The sequence below is a fragment of the Falco cherrug genome, chromosome 3, assembly GCF_023634085.1.
Source record: "Falco cherrug isolate bFalChe1 chromosome 3, bFalChe1.pri, whole genome shotgun sequence".
Lineage (NCBI taxonomy): Eukaryota > Metazoa > Chordata > Aves > Falconiformes > Falconidae > Falco > Falco cherrug.
This window is the reverse complement of record NC_073699.1, coordinates 61,536,085-61,554,003: the sequence shown is the minus strand read 5'-3', so window position 1 is coordinate 61,554,003 and position 17,919 is coordinate 61,536,085. Positions and strand designations below refer to the sequence as shown.

At 40.5% G+C, this 17,919-nt stretch overlaps 1 long non-coding RNA gene across 1 annotated transcript in view; it reads left to right on the top strand.

Annotated features, from left to right (window-relative positions):
• Positions 1-12,293, top strand: part of LOC114014590 (uncharacterized) — a 28,178-nt gene extending 15,885 nt beyond the window's left edge. Inside the window, exon 4 of the long non-coding RNA XR_003558146.2 lies at positions 7,694-12,293. This is a non-coding gene — a long non-coding RNA (uncharacterized LOC114014590). The remainder of the gene's footprint in view (positions 1-7,693) is intronic.
• The last annotated feature ends 5,626 nt before the right edge of the window (positions 12,294-17,919 follow it).

The window sequence follows — 17,919 nt, the reverse complement described above, 5'->3', positions numbered from 1 at the left end:
ACCAGCAGAGTCTCAGTGTCAGAACTGGAATACAAATGCCCAGTAAGGTGAGCCAGGGGTAACTGTTCCTCTGAGGCGCCCGTATTCAGGATTGTCGTGATAACACACGTAGATGCAACACCTACTGTGTAGCCATCTCATCCTGTGGGGTACCATGAGATATAACAGCTTACATGATAGTTGAGGTTGTGCTTTACGTGCTTTTTTTTATTAATGGGGAATCTCTAATGCAGAACGGAAGAGATTATTTAAGGATGTTTTTCTCTGGGGAAGTTTATAATCTGTACTGGTTTAAACAGATCACTGAGGGTATGTTAATTTTAGTCCCTTTGTGAACCCCTATGTGATTTTAAGCTTGTTTTCACTTTGGCTTAAACTGCTTTTGAAAAGAAATATCTTGAACTGAAAAGAGACAGTCCAAATCCTGAGAGACACTATCTACAGAAGTTGTCACACCTCAGTAGTAGCAGTGTAACTATTATTCTTATAGCTGTTTGGAAAATTTCCTTTCACAGGCAAGTTTCTGCAGAAAGTTTCTGTAGCAGAGACTATACCCAAAAATGCTCCCATTTTATTTCCCTGGGGTAGCAGCAGTTGGAAGCTCTGCTACTGCTTGTGAGCCAGTTACAAGGGAGGGAGGGAGAGGAATGTTGATCCAGCACTTTGTAGATGGTTACATTGGCTATATAACTAATTTCACTAATGGAACATGAATTTTCACTAATGGGTTATCACCAGAAATACTGTTATAGGTAACAACTCTTCCATAATACACCATTTCTGACTGTGAACAATTGCAAGTTACAGAGGGGATGGAAAATACACCAGAACACCTGATTCTCTTTCGTCTTGAAGATACCCAATGCATAAGAAAGACTTGAAAATAGATGAAAATATAATCTACCTTTAGACAGAGCTTTTACTCCACCAGAGTGACAGCAGCATGAGAGAAGGAGGAGCCAAGTTTAGAGTAACAACGGTTGTAGATAAATAAAGAAAATATGGTATTACTTCGGAAAGTACTAACAGTTGAGAAATGATGTAACCCAGGAGCTGTACTTAGTACATTAAAAAGATTAAAAATGTATATCTATTCTTTATATTGTTGTAATAGTATTTGTTCATGAAATTGTTAACTGCAATTGCTGTAAAGAAGTGTGAAAAAACCTGAGCATCTGAAGCATGATATTGCAAAAACTAGGCAGAAATTTAAAATATCTTATCTATAAGCTTTCAAGCATTACGATTTCTAAGCAGAGGCAATCTCCTAAACCAGACCTCTGTTAAGCCCAGAAAGAAAAGAACTGAAGTATCAGAAGTATGTGTCTGGCAAAAGGTTTATTTTACTGCCCCTAGTTTATGATTGAGAGTGCAATATATACATATAAATACATAAAATGAAATGCAAAAATATCCATATGTTTATTTATAAGTCCAGTTATTATGCTTTACAATCAAATAATAGCAAGATCAAGACAATATTACTATTGAAATATCCAACTTCAGTCACAGCTTTGTATCTAGTTATATAAATACAAACAGGTAACATAGCTCTACCTTCTGAAAATCTGGTGTTGACAAAATTCTTGATCAGGTGGGAGGAAGGACTACAGAAGCATCAGTCTGCACGTAACATCCTAGGGAAATACAGTCCCTAATAATGTAAGTATGGACCGTACTGCAGATAACTGTAGTTTCAAGTATTCCGGTGACCCCAGGCTAGCGATACAGCTGTTTTATATCACAACAGGGAGTTTAATTGTGGTGGTTTCAAATTCAAACAATCCAGAGATTTTGTTTCTATGGCAGCATCAGCCCTCCACTGCAGAAGTCCAAATGCATGTGACACCATTCAAGTCCTTTCACATGTGCCCATTTTATTTCATAATAAAACCTTTGAGAGCCAGCATTTAACCATGCTAACACAGCCACTGCGTTAAGTAAAGTTCAGGGTACTGTTTTTAGGAAATACATTTCACAGCATTTAGCTTCATGACAAGAACCATGACTCATAACACTGAAGAATGTTTTCATTGCTAATAATAGGCTGCAATTAATATTTTTCCTGAAAAACAGTTTCTACTGTTACATAAGTCTGCAGGTGATGATCTCAGGGACTATATGATATTCTTATTTCAATCAGTCAGATGCTAGAATATTCTATAACAACTGAACTGGGTTTTATTTATTCTTATATGAGTCCTATTACTAGAGGAGCACCTTACATCTTCAGTGTATTCGTCCTCTCACTGTCCCTGTGAAGTAGGACGATGTTTATTAAAAGGTCTTTTAAACCTGTGGATCTTGCTTGCCAACATTTTAAATATTTCTGCAAAATGTGGCATTGATATATGTGACATGTTGGCTTACCCGAGAAAAACAGCCCTCCTTTTTTTTTAGATTGCCACATTATTAACCTGTTTCCTGCTTCAAGGAACTCACAGATGGAGATTAAAAGAGATTTTTATGTGGTCATGGAGGTCTGTGAGGAGGAAAATTGTTCCCTGGTTTCCCAGTTTCCCGTTTAGTGCCATAACACAAGGCTGCTCTGTTCAAAGGCTGCAGCTGCGTGTTGCTGCGCTGTTCTTCCACTTTACCAGGAAACCAGCAGAGCTACATCACTTTCTTGTCATGCTGAAGTCCCTGCAACTTCAAAAAGCCATTTGCAGGTAACTGATTTGTTTTGCTTGGTGGACCGAATGAGTTACCGTTGCGAGCTTTACGCTTTCCTGTAGCCGCCCGAGTACAAAATCAGAGGGCTTCTGCATGGCAGTGTCTCACTTTTGACAGATGTTGCAAGATATTGTATGAAATATGAGAGCTTGGGCTGGAGGCAAAGCATTGCACAATGTGAGTGAAGAGACTTTCAAAATAATGTAGATAAAATTATGTGAGAAGATCTCTCAATATTAGAGACTCCTGTGTATGTTTTTCTCCAAATAAGGACTATAGGGTAGCAATAAATAATTTGTACATACGTATGAGTAGCCTGGAAGCATCTCTTAATTCCTCAGTCAGTAAGTCACCAGTCACTTGCGGCGAATCAAGAGACGGGACGCAGCTTGATGCAAGCAAATGTCAATTTATTGTACAGAAGCACAAGTTTTTATACACTTTCAGAAGCTGCGCGTTTTAAACTAATTGGTTCTTGAAGCTAAGCATTGCATACTAGGCAGTCCCTGATTGGTGGTTAACTACCAGCAATTAACCGCAAGGTGTTACCTTTCCTTGGCACCATCCTTGGCGCCATCCATCTCCCACTCCCCTGTGCTCTGCAAACACGCCTCATCATGTTAATTGTTGTCTAGACAAGCTCGAGCACATTCCCCTCAGCTAACTGATTGCCATGCATGGTCCTAGTTTCCAGCCCGCTCCTGCAGCCACTTTACTTTTAGAATCATATTTTAGCGTATGTTTGGATGTTTTTCTTTGCATAATGAATTTTTTTGCCAGGCCTTAGTAGGTCTTTGTAAATGCATGGCATTTACACGGGCACCTCAGTATGTTCATGTTAAGAGTGCACTGCGCTTCATTCCTGTCAATTTCCATAAGAGAAAAATGGCATTTACCTTCAGGTTATGATGGAAAGGATGGCTTGCAACCCTCCCTCCAAGACTGGAATTACTCAAGCTAAAGGGAAAAGAAATCTCCGTAGGCAGACTTTATTGAATTATTGTTCTGGAGATTGTATTTTTCTATCAAGTTCAAGGTCTAAGATCTAAGAGAAAGGGAAGTAAGTGAAAGTGGAAGAAGAACTGATGGATGACTGAAAAAGATTGCTTGGATACTGTCTATTTGAAATTGTTTTCCAGTCATGATGTACATAGTATCTTACTTGTTAATTCATTATTTATATCCTTAAATCTAGACATTTATTTAAATGAATACAAAAGTTGAGACAGTTGCAGCCAGAATACTGATGGCCTTTTTATACATTAAAAATAACAGCAGATGCCTCGTCAGTCTTTAAAAGAGCTACAGAGTTTGTTCTGAGGGCAGTAAATCTGGCTTTTGTACCAAGCAAATTTGTAGAAACTGTAAGAGACAATATAATCAGTCAGTGAGTAGAGTGTAAATATGAGATACAGGGGGAAAATCAGCTCAAATTTCTTTCTATTTGCAAGTTTATTACAGTGTTTTGAAGGTGTCAATGAGCAGATGATTACAATTGTTAATACATAAGGATTTAAAAAAATCTTTCAAAAAGATTTCTTACCAAAGGCATGTGAATCTATCATGATCTAAACCAGAAGATATCGCAGGGATTAACACTGTATTGAAAAATAGGAAACAAATGGTAGGAGTTAATGTTCTGTTTTCACAAATAAATTTCACATTTAATGAAAATCTTGCCATTCATCTTGAAAGGGTAGCACTTGAACTGGGAAGGATGCTAAGAAGAATGGCAGCATTGACCTGCAAAGTGGAACAACTTCCACAGAAGAAAAGCAACTAACCTCCAGCCCTTCAACTTGGAAAACAAACTGTGGAGGGAAGATGGGGGGGAGACGTGATAAATTTTATAATACCATGAGTAGTTCAGAGAAGGTGATTAAGGAGTGGCTGTTCATTATTTCTCACAGTATGAAAAGTACAGAATATTCAGGGAAATTACTGGGTGTCAGGTTTAAGAGCAAACAAATGCAAGTTCTCTTTCCACAGGGTACATGATTAAATCATTAAACTCAATGCTGCAGAATGCTATCGAGCCCAGAGTATAAAGGTCTTCAAAAAGGATTTAGAAACAGTCATTGGAGACCCTCTAGCTCATGACATCCTAATTCAGGTGGTTGCAAAATGAAGCCCGTAATGAATGACTTTGAAGACACTAAGTTGATGATTTACCTCTGATATTTGTGTTCTGATAGTCAATTTGAAGTAAATGTGACATATTAATCCTGTAATTGTTTCCCAAGAATATCTTTTAAATGTTGTAGATGAAAAACAACCGCAGCAAGGCTATTAGGTTGAGGGAGGTGATTCTGCCCCTCTACTCTGCTCTGGTGAGACCCCTCCTGGAGTCCTGCATCCAGCTCTGGAGTCCTCAGAACAGTAAAGACAGGGACCTGTTGGAGCGGGTCCAGAAGAGGGCCACCAAAATGACCAAAGGGCTGGAACACCTCTCCTGTGAGAACAGGCTGAGGGAATTGGGGTTGTTTATCCTGGAGAAGAGAAGGCTCTGGGGAGACCTTATTGTGGCCTTTCAATATTAATGGGGGCTGATAAGAAAGATGGGGACAGAATTTTTAGTAGGGCTTGTTGCAATAGGACAAGGAGTAATGGTTTTAAACTAAAAGAGAGTAGATTTTGATTGGACATAAGGAAAAAAATTTCTACTATAGGGTTGGTGAAACAGTGGAACAGGTTGCTCAGAGAAGTGGTAGATAGCCCATCCCTGGAAACATTCAAGGTCAGGTTGGATGGGGCTTTGACCAACCTGATCTAGTTGAAGATGTCCCTGTGCATTGCAGCGGGGGTGGACTAGATGACCTTTAAAGGTCCCTTTTAACCTGCACTTTCTATGATTCTATGATACAAAGACACTGTCACCTTAGTGAACACCTGTGAGTAGGCGCCAGAGAATTGCTTTGCTTGAGAAATTTGAATATCCTTACGGACACTATGAGTCATTATTTGTGTTTTATTGCTGTGAATAAATAAATACATGCCTTTTTCTCAGCAAAATTCTGCGAAGACATCTTTCCACACAGCTACATATGAGACGTGGGATGGATTCTTGTTTTTGTTTTGTTGTGTGCATGAAACATTACATACCACCCTAATCTTTGGAAGAGAAGACTGGCTCATTCAGCACTCCTTTGGCTGACTAAGAAATGATGCCAGGAAGTTTTAATGTCGGTCTCTGCAGTGTCTTTTTTTAGGCAGATTAGCAACAGTTCCCTCTTAGATTCTTATAGCAGATGTTGTTATACTGCTGGAGCGCAAAACAGAGTGCAAAATATCTCTCTGGAAGGCTGAAGTTAGAAATGTGGGTGAAAAGAAATACAGGATTCTTTCTTCCACGCTGGCTCTGTACCGTTTTCTTCCCTAAGTCCGTCCAGAAAGATACTTTTGCAGTTTATTCATTTGCAAAAACTATTTAGTTCCTAAGGTGGAAAAAAACCTGCCAGTTTGGAGGCATGAAATTCCTGATGCATCCAGCTGAGCTGCTAATGCGATGAATCACCTGCAGTATACAGTGCTGGGCTCAGCATCACTTTGCATTCAGCCTTATCAGGCTGCTAATGTTTGGTCCTTTATGCAAACCCATGGGGTACAGGTATCATCTCATATGGGCAACACTCCCTCCTGTGAAGTGGGTCATGTCTAAATACATCCAAATGCACCATCTGGCATCTGAGTTAGCAGCAGGTATTGGCTTCCTCTGAAGAGAAAGAGTTCAGTTTAAAACCAGCAAGCACTTTCCTTGTTGTGGGGTAAAATTGAGGGAAACTCACAGATTCATTAAGGACTTAATGACCAAATTAGCTTTGGCAAATGAAAGCAAAAGAGAGCAACGCTTAGAGCAGGATTAATCTTATCATGTGCAGTATATACATTAGGACTCTAGAATGATCTTTTCACATGGTATTTTTCTTACATGTATGTGAAGAGCAGATAGCTCACTGTTTTTGACTGTTTTCCACCTGAACTGAGGCTTTTTTACTCTTCTCCCTACTTTTCGGTTCAGTCTGGCTTTCTTCTCTTGCAGCAGAATCATGGTTTGCTCTTTCCCATCTCAAACATCTATTCTTGACCTTGTTTGTTTCTCCAGTCCCTTTCCCATCTTATTTCACCACACTCAAGTGATTCTGCATTCTAGAACTTATTCATTATTTTCAGTCTCATTTACAGCTCGTGGCTCATGGAGGTTTTGTCCAGCCCACTGCCTTCCTTCTTCAGAGTCACATCTCAGAACCAGTGCACCATTTCCCTCAGCCTGGTCTAGGGAGGTAGATTAAATTTCTTAATGGTTGGGACGTACACACGTACAGGGTAAGGAGAAAAAGGGCAACACTCACATTCAGGCTGTGGAGCCTGCTCCCAGAACCAGGCACCGTGCTTACGGGTGCAGCCACGACACCCAACAAATATGCCAAGGTCCTGGCCAGGGATATGTGGAAGGATGTAGAGGGAGTTTGTGGTAAGGAACTGCAGGCTGGTCAGGTAAGTGTTGTAACTACTGGGACAAGTTTCATCTGACCATCACACTCTCCAATTGCTTAGTTTAGAAGACGTAGGAAATGCACAGCCTGGAAAGGATGAACAGTAGCTCTTTTAATTTTTGTTCTGTTCATGTAACTGTAAGTGGCATCAATAAATGAGGCATACTTTGGAGAGGCTGCTAACCTACCTGCTTTAATAACCTCTGAAATACTGAGATTAATAACTGACACTTGGGAAAAAGGAGGGAGAGTAATCTTATTTTGCTTTGTAAATCAGAGTAAATGTGGAACTTATTGAAGAGTTAGATGGATAACATAAATCTGTTGGTTTTAGTCACTGCCTAGATCGTCATTGACATTTGGAAGACCCTATGTAACATTGTTGATTATAACAACTATTAATTAAATCAGGGGGAGGGAGGTATTGTTTTCTGTTTGGTTGATCTTTTTCCCCAGAAATTCACCAGTGTTTTTTTAAAATACATCCAAGAACTCATCACTCCATAGATGTTTTATTCTTTCCACAGAGTGAGACCATAGGCAGACACAACCAGAAATATCCCGAGTTCCCTGGAGGAGAGGTGGCCGTACTTGTTTATCACTTGCAACCCCGAAAGAGAGAAGCCTGCTTTCTGCATGGTTTGGAGCAAGGATAGAACTGGTCCCTGAGTGAATAGCAAATGGAGTTGAAACATCCTGCTGCAATGCAGAGTTTATGGTCCTGCAGCCTGAATAACTATCATCACAACATGAAACAGGACTGAGAACGAGAGACCTGGCAGAGGAGGAAGAGGGCAGGTGTTGTCCTTGTTTGGGGGTAAAAATGGGATCATAATCCTCCCTCCTCAACCCCCTCACTGCTTTTCTCCTCAATAGGTTTTAAATGTGGAACATGTATTTGATGCAGTTGCTAGCGCTGAGAAATTAGCAAAAGTGGTTGAACGAGCATGCTGTCCTGTTAGGTATTAATTTAATTCACTTAGAAGATTTTAAAGCAAAATTCCTTAGGTTTTCATCTTGAATAAAGGTGACTCAGATGAGATCTTTACCCTTGGGCTGCAGATTGCAATTCAGGCTGCCAGCATGCAGGGAACATAAGAACTGATTATTCCTTCTACCTGGACAATTAAGACTAATGGGCAAGGGAAGAGCTGAAGCACCATCCCAGAGCAAGGCTAGGAGCTGTAATAGTTCCTTCCCCTTGAGTTATTAACCCACAGGGTAGATGCGCAGCTAACCCCTTGGTCAAGATGGTAATCTCAGACAGGAGATGTCTGATTAGCTACCTATTTCTTCTGCTATGACAGTAGAAGTCCTTAGCAAATGGCACAGGTATAAAATATGAATATATGAGAGGAAAAGTTAGGATTTAAGTGTGCAGAACAAAAAGGAAGTGTTCTAGCTCACCTTGGAAATTGGCACACACATAAAATAGTGACCAAGGGGATGAACAAATGAGTTGCTTCCACGGTTCTTGCAACTGATTTTCCTAACGCATTTGAAAACAATTCTCTTTGACCTGTGATGCACAAATCTCACAGGACTGCCACAGAACTCAGTGCTGCCTCCAGATCTTCTTGGTCTACTTTTGCTTCCTTTGCTGCTCTATTCAGTAATTTTTAAGATATCTGAGCAGGAATCCTTGGCTTGGAGATATTTGGCATGCTTTCTGAACCCCTTGAAACTAAAGTAAAATACCTGACAACCTAGACTTGACTTGAACCCGCTATTAGCAAGAAACAACTTGGCTTATGGTAATATAAAGGTGAAAAGGTGAACTGAGAGTAATGGGTGAAATCTTGCTCTCAGTTTCATCTGCGTGACATCCCTTCATTCATTGAAAAAGCCTAAATGCACCTCGGGGTCAAACTTGTCTACTGTGAGGAAAGAAGAAGAGCAGGAATGCTAAAGGCTCTTGGGAATTAATGAAGTTCTGGAAAGGAGAGTGATGGATGGGTGTTCATTCTCTAGCTTGCTTGGGCTGATGGCAGGCTACGATCAGTTTTTAAGCTAGTCTACACCTCCTCCTTCAACAGACATGATATGATAAGCATGTTAGCCATACTCTGATGCCTTACACACCAAACCCTTGAAGGAATTTAGACAAGAGAACATTTTTGTTTTCAGTTCTTGATTTGACTTGAGCTTGATCTCTGCATAGACCGTATCTGATTTTTCTTGGATGATTCCTTCCAACTTTCTCGGAGGCATCCATGAATAGTCAGGTAGCTGACATTAACCTTCCCTGATCTGGATGCCCTTTTGGGCTTTTGCAACATGCCACAAAAATGTGGCACAGATCGCTACGTCTGAACCATGTGTGGAAGTGATGACACACTAGCTTGCCATTACAGCTCAGACTTTAGGTCACTTTTTCACTTTAAAAGCAGTTTTGAGCAAAGAATTTGGTGTCTACTAATAGTCACATTTATTAATAGTCAGTCACATTCTGGCACTTCGAAATCCTCTGTCTATCGAGACAAAGGCAGTACAAGTCAGAGGACCACAATTTCTCTGCCAATTACTTTTTTCCCTGGAGCTAGATGGACTCCATTCAGAAATCGGAGGACAGTTTATTTCCATGCCTCTTGGATTCTTGGTCTGTTTAATGAGCTAACAAGGAGCCCACCTCTTGGGTTTTATGATCATGTAGCCATATTATCTCTTGTTTACAATATCTCTGCTACAGTTTATGATCTGGCATTTGTAATGCAACACAGCAAAAAGGTAGAAATTAGGAAATTATACAAGAAAGTTACAGAAAAACTAAAAAGATAATCAAAGACCAAAACCCACCACCACCAAAATCAACAAGCATTTTCCATTGACATAGAATCAGAATCATAGAATGGTTGGGATGGAAGGGATCTTTAAAGGTCATTTAGTCCACCCCCCTGCAATGAGCATGAACATCTTCAAACAGACCAGGTTGCCCAAAGCCCATCCCATTGAACACTTCCAGGGATGGGGCATCCACAACTTCTCTGGGCAACCTGGCCCAGTGTTTTAACCACCCTCATAGTAAAAATTTTTTTCCTTATGTCCAGTCCGAATCCACCCTCTTTCAGTTTAAAACCATTGCCCTTTGTCATATCACTACAGGACTCAGTAATAAGTGGTCCCACTCCTCAAGCCTGTCAAGGTCCCTTTGAATGGCATCCCTTCCTTCCGTGTCACGACTCAGCTTGCTATCATCTGCAAACTTGCTGAGGGTGCACTCAATCCCACTGTCTACATCATTGATGAAGGTATTCAAGAGTGTTTGTCCCAGTACGGACCCTTGAGTAACACCACTCATTACTGGTTTTCACTTGGACATTGAGCAATTTAACTGACTCTGGATGCAGCCATCCAGCCAATTCCATCCATCTAACAGTCCATTCATCAAACCGATATATTTCCAATTTAGAAGTAAGACTGTTGTGGGGGACCATATCAAAGACCTCACAGAAGTCTAGGTAGGTGATATTCATAGCTCTTCCCTTGTCTGCTGATGCAGTCACTCCATTGTAGAAGGGCACTAGGTTAGTCGTGCATGATTTGTCCTTGGTGAAACCGTGTTGGCTGTCTCTAATTACTTCCCTGTCTTCCATACCTTTTGACTTACCTTCCAGGAGGATCTGGTCTGTGATCTTATCACACACAGAGGTGAGGCTGACTGGTTGGTAGTTCCCAGGGTCCTCCTTTTTCCCCTTTTCAAAAATGGGTGGATGTTTCCCTTTTCCCAGTCACTGGGGACTTTGCCTGACTGCCATGACTTTTGAAATATGATGGAGAGTGGCTTGGCAACTACACCAGACAATTCCCTCAGTACCCTGTGATGCATCTCATCAGTCTCATGGACTTATGTATGTTCAAGTTCCACAGGTGGTCTTGAACCTGATCTTCACATAACCATGAGTTCTGAATCAACTTCTGAGGAAATTAACTGCTTTTTAAATTTGGTATTTATTCCCACCTCAGATATGTGAATGAATAACAATGAATAACAATAAATCATTACAGTTTGCAGACAGCAGGAGCATCAAACCAAAACTGTAATTCTTTTCTTACTCAGAAAATAGTGATTTTATTTGCTTTATTTCTTTCTGAGTATATTTAAATCAGATAGTCTATCAAGATCTATGAACTGCTGGAAACTGAAGGTAGCTCCTTTTACCTTTCATACCTGGCAACTGCATTATACTGTCTCAACAAGTTAAATGAGAGAAGAGAAGATAACAAAGTCTTAAGTAGTGATGGTATAAATATTTTATTCAGGATTTTTTTTTGCTGTCTTATTTCTGTGGTTTTTAAAAAAGATCTCCAGCTGAAAGCTGTTCAAAATCAAGCGTGTCAAATGAAGCAATACCAAAGAAATTTTAACATGCATTAGCTTGACCAATTGGGAATAAAGCCAGGTATTTACTATAAAAATATGGCCATCAAAATATATAATGCCTTTAAAAAACGACCAAGAGGCTTGTTAGTCTCATCATTTAGCAGTAGGGAGAAATATAAAAAGAGAATTAAAAACAGATTAGGTAACTTGAGTAGAGGGCAATCTTGAGAAAATGTGACCCTTTGTGGCTTTTTTTTGTGGCCAAGAATCAAAATACAGTTTTCAGAGTCTGTGGCCAGGGACGAATAGGCCAGACAGGAAAGCTATGGTGACCTTTCATCTGCTAGCATGAGTTGTTCCTGTTGTGTATCCCCAGGTGCACTAGTTTCACCTTGAGCATCTCAGGCAGTGGGCTTTGACCATACTCAGAAGACTTTTTTACAGTTTTTGTGCCATGAAAATGGATGTTTTTCCCTTCAATAATGTTTAATTCTTTCTTCCCCAGCGTGTTTTTAAATACTTTCCAAACAACTCATCTCTCCTTGGTATTTTTATCCTTTCTCGATGAGACTGTCAAAACCTCTCACACCTGGCTTACTGCCGTTCTTATCAGAGTCAATTGCTAAAGCACTTGGTGTTACAGCTTTTCATTTGTTGAAGTCAGTGGATGTGACTACTGGCCTGACAGATGCTATGGAAAATCTGCACTGTCCTTTTTGGATTCAACTTTCTGTGGAAATCTACAATTGCTTGCATTTCTGGCAACTGCAGCAGCAATAAAGAAGCTTGCACTTGGATGCAGAAAATTTGATGTGACCTTATTTTGGAATTTAAAACAGAACGACACAAGCTTGGCTGAAAAAAATACAACACCCTGCATCTGCACTCCTTCCATACAGTTTCACAAGCAGCCAATGCAGCCTTTCCCACTGTGTGAGCAAGGCAAATATATAAATTAGAGTAACAATTATTTTCCACCAGGAATGCCAGTGTTGATTTTCAGTCAGCACGACCGATCCCAGCACCATGCATAATTTAGCCATTTTAAAGGTATTGAGCTCTAATTAGATTTGCTTCCATGTAAGTAGTTAGATTACCTCTGCATATTCCAAACTCAGTGCTCCCTGAGCTCTGCCTGAGAGTTAAGCTATTAAGAATTAAGCTATTACCACAAAAATAATGATTTCGACTTCCAGGGAAACCCCCCTCTGAGACTTGCTTTCAAGTGCCTTTTCACACTGGCTTCAAAAGGCTTGTTTACCACATTAAAAAGGAATTGTGTCTAAAATGTAGAGAATGTAACAAATTAATACAAGATACGTATTATTGTGTCCAAGAGCCTGGTCCCACAGACATAAAACACAGATTTAACCTTGTTCCCAGTGAACTGCTTGGTTCAGTCAATGGTTTACTCATAGGAATAATACTCTGCACCTTTTTCTGTGTGCAAGCTCAGAGCCTTCTGTTTAGCAAATCATACCGATTGCACAGATCCTTGATAATAACGGATGAGAATTCTTTGTCTCTTGTAGTTTGTATATTATTTAAGTTATTGCTAGATGAAAGAATATAGAATATTGCTACAACTGTTGCAATGGATTTCTACCTTAGATTTTCTCCTAAAATGACCAGTTTATGATCATTCAAAAGAGGAACACAGATTTTTTTCATTACTTCTGATAATGACTAAGATACTGGCCAGAGAGCAAGAAACTCTTTTTATACTAAGTTTTCAGGAGGGAATGAGAAATCCATTATAGTTGTCTGGACCAGTAAATGACATACAGTGGCTAGAAACCTGCATCAGTTCCTCAGAGGAGACCTAGAGGATTCAAGAACGATGGTCTCCCAGGAACCTGGCGGTACTTGCACCAGTGCTGATTTGATGACCCTCCTAAGCAATTCCATCTTCCGTTAGCAATTTGATATTCAAGCACCACTTTTGGAGCACGGGTGATCTTGAGCCTGTTTTGGAACAGAAGGGCGATGATATGGATGTCAGAGTCCTGACTGCACAAAGAGGGTCTGCAGCCTCTTCCCTCACCACCCCAGGGATTTAGCGGCCTGTGTGTTGAAGGCCAGCCCTGATACGGTGTGGCTGTGTATCCTGGGACCAGGGTGCTGTGGAAAGAGCTGTGTGGGAAAGCTGTGAGAAGCCTTGGCAAGGGCCTTCCCTTCCTTGGCTCAGGAGCTGCACTAAAGGTCAGGCACTCACCCTGGGTCGTTGCCTGAGCTATGTTGTAGGTACCTGTCTGTGCCTGGTCTCGTGGCTTGCTGATTCTGACCTTGCCTTTCCCACTTGGCTTCCCAGCTTGACCTCAAACCTGCCTTGCCACTGTACACCTCTCTGCCAGTCTTCACTCTCAGCTGACTCGGGTTAATTTCGTTCAATTTGCTCTGCTCTTCGTGTTCGAGTGCTGTGGGACTGCACTTCTGCTGGCGAGGTCCCTGCTCCTGCCTGCCTTGCTGTCACTCTTGGCTCCCACCTTCCCTTCCCAAGTGGAGCAAGCTGCTGCTGCTCTCCAACAGTGAGGGCTGTAATCCAGCAGTTTTACCCTTGCACCATCATTCTGAGTAGCAATACTGCACTAAGGGACCCTACAATAAATGAAGGTGACCAAGGCAGCTGAACAGGACCATCTGGTGCATGCAGGAACTGAACAAGACCCTGTTCGTGATGGCAGTCTTCACAGGCACCCCACTCCAGCCCCTAAAGCTGTTATCAGTAGCATGTGGCAGAAGTCTGGCAATGAAATTTGTAGCAGCTGAAGCCTTGGTCTGGCTGGAAAGAAACCTGTATTTTAAACATCCATGCTAGGAAGTTGTGTTAAAGCCAACATTATTATATCCGGTTGTGTCTGGAGATGGAGAGAAAGACAGATGTGCATGTGAGAAGCAGGAGCCATGAGCTGAGAAAGAAGCCCTGTAATGAGTTCAAATTAGATTAAATTAATGAATGCAAACTAATGCTTTGGAGAAAAAGAATCCTACCTATACTTGTGCAATGATAGGTTTTTAATTACTTATTACCACTGGGGAAAGACATCCTGCAGTCTCTGCATTTAGCTCTTTGAAAACATCAGTGGAAAGCAAAAGGCAGATCAAATGACAGGAATTATTAAGGAAGGAATAACTAGCAAAACAGGAGACATCATTATGCTTCAGCATAAATCCATGAATAGCGTGTGTGGTTTTGGTTCTCTGATCTCTGATAGAGTATAACTAGAAACAGAAAAATGGAAAAAGGATGATCTTCTTGCATTAGCCTTGGTGTGGTAGCAAATGCCTTACATGATTTTTTTTCAATGGCCCAGATATGCTTTTTAGCAGGTTTAATCCCTTTGAAGCTGGCTGTTATAGCTGTGAGTGGCACTTTGTGTTGAGTTTGCAGCACTTGAGTTCTTTCTCTCCAGGCCATTAGACAGCAATTCTTACAGTACTCTTGAGGCAATTCTCACTAGACTGAATTATGTTTAGTGCTAATTTTGGGGAAAAGGTCAAGCATAGAGCTGGGAAATGTTTGCATCCATCTGTGATGTGCCAGACACATAAATAAACTTCCCATTTTTCTTTTCTTTTACTAGCAAAACCCCGTCAGGACACAAACTCATCCTATTTCATAGCAAAATTTCTGAGCCGTGCTCAATAGTTGAAATTTCTCAGAAATTCTCCTGACCCAAGTAGGAAATCAGCCTGCAAAACCCACAAATATGGAGCTGCAGCATATGCAAAGTTTCTGCATCAGTACAGTCTAATATTTGAATCACAAAGCAGTAGGGCTAGTTGCATACCTGGCTGCAAGCTACTGGCTCGCTTGCTCCTTCTCACTCGAGAACTCAGCAGAAATATGGCACCTATCTTGCCAGAGATGTATCCTACAAGTATGCCACATGGCAGAAAAGCAAGATTAGCAGGTAAAGCGAAAACTGGGATGGGGATTTCCTCTCCTATTTTCCATCAGATATTCCTGATCTGACAGCATTTGGGCTCTCCAAGTGCTCAATATTAGCCCCACATGCTTTTATATCCTATATGGGCCATTCTCTTGCAGGAGAGAAAAGGAGGTTGCTTGAGGTTACCAGGGCTGTGGAACACAATTGAAATGACCATCCTTTCTCTTGCATGGAATTTCTGATTTTATTGCAAGACAAACATACCCAAATTAACGTACTCATGCACCTTATAAATATTTTAAGTAAACACAAATTAGTAATAGTTGTTAATTTTTTGACTAGATCTTTTACACTCGTCCAGATCAGGAGCCACAGTCTGATCTCACAAATTTATAACAGGGTAAGTTTTTTCTTTTAAAATTTAATCCTTATTTATACAAGAAGGAGAGAGACAAGAACCAAGCCCCACATTTCCATCAGGTGGCCTTTTTATTAAAGTTGTCATTCTAGCTTTCTCATTCCGTGTCTGTAAATTTACCTGCAGCAGTTATGATATTAGTCTTTTTAAGTGTTTGCACAGCATTGAGGAAGCCTCTAATGGTGAGCTATCAAGAAAAAAAAAAAAAAAGCTTGTTCAGTTTTCTGATGTGCAGCCCGCAACCTCTCCCTTAAGCGGGTCAGATTTTTCATCAGCTGCCATGCTCCATTGCACAGCAATTCTCCAAAGAAATAGAGCAGCCAAAAATGGGTCTGAGAGTCAAAAATCAAATATATTTGAAAATGTTCTAGGGAACATACTTTGTGAAGACATTACTCGTGTATGTATGATAGCACGGCAGGTCACTGATGGCCCATTCGTTATGTAGCACCCTGTGAGGTGTCTGCCTACATGGCCTCAGCGTTACAGTAAGCTTGTAGCAGTAATCAAACCCAGAGTAATATCAGTGCTTGCACTAGAGGTACCTGTGAAACGGAAAGTAAACAAGACCTTTGGTTTTGGTTTTGCCAAGTTAATTTTGCATGACGTATTAATATATTCTGTATTTTGTTGGTACATTAAATGTATACTACAGTGTACATCCCCTTCCTTTGGGAATGTCATCACTTAGCAAGATGCTAAAAATGGCTTTAGAGAGGATCTAGCATCACTATGCACTAATTTTTCCTCTGTGTGTATGTCTGTGTAACAATTTTGGCAGCTGCCTTGGAAAATCTACTGTACATTTTCCCTCCAAATTATCTTCCCCCTGCCCCCCTCATTTTTTAGAACCATGGGTTTCAGACAAAATTAGGTCCACATAGGGTAATAACTTGTGTGAGTTCAGGTGAGATGACTGAGAAAGTAGTTTTTTTCTGCTTACTGTTACTGGTAGTGAAGGTGCCAAATTCTACTCCCCCTGTTCCTCTTAGCTCAGCAAGTGGCCCCAGCCATTTTCAGACATTGAGGGTGTCACTGAATTTGGCTTTGTGAATTAGAGCAGTGCAAATCTGGCAGCATGCAAATAAATAGCAAAGACTGAGAGGCAGGGCCCTCGAAAGACTGGTATCTCATATTGAAATGTCAGAAATAGGTATTACTGGATATATGAAAAAATTCCTCTGTGAACAAAGGGTTTAGACAGGAATTCATCCTTAGTCTCTGAGAGACTGTCACATCATGGGAAATAAACACAGATTTAGGTCCAAAATAATTATACTACAGTTTTAGAAAATGCAAAGTGGAAGCAATCTAATTGAAAACTCTTTCCATAAGCAGTAAAAATGTACCCCAAAATTTGAGTGAAAACTATTGCTCGTCTAAAATCTTTTTTTTTTTTTTTTTTTTTTTTAATAGAGTTTAAATAGGACAGTTCTGAACTGAAAGAAGAGCAGAAAAAAACATCTAAAAATAGCCAGCCACTATTAGCAGTTGCCAAACATGCCTTGGAACTGTAATATAATTCAGCCTGGCCTGGAACAAAACCCTTCCTTCAAATCACAGTCCCCAGGTGCCAAGGTAATAATGAGATATGTTAGAAAACATACAAAAATAAAAAATCAGATGATACCATGGGCACACTAAGCAGATGCAGAATTAATGACATTTGGAGGACTTCATCTGAGGATACTTTCTCCACACACCAGAAAACAACACTCTGAAACCTGTATCTGGAAAACCAGGTATTCACCACCTTTTGTCCATTTTCAGGCAGATTTGGTTGAATCAGTAAGGCAGGGAAAACTCGGGACTTCAGCAGCTGGAGAAGCTTAAACGTGTTCTTGAAGGGATTTGGAAGTCATTAAAGAGGTGGGAGTGGGAGAAAAAAATAAGGGCTCCTATCCCTATGGCACTGTGATTCTGCATGTTGTGGGGAACTTGAAATAGGAAATGGGAATTTGCTCATAGGCATTTTCTCTGAAGTTAGATTTGCTCAGCGTCAAGGAAATGGTTTTGTTATTCTTTCAATTCTTTCAATAGTGACAGGTGTCTTAGTTACTACTTCTAAGTAAAGTAATTATAACTTAGGGGATGGATGGGATCCACCCAACAGTACTGAGG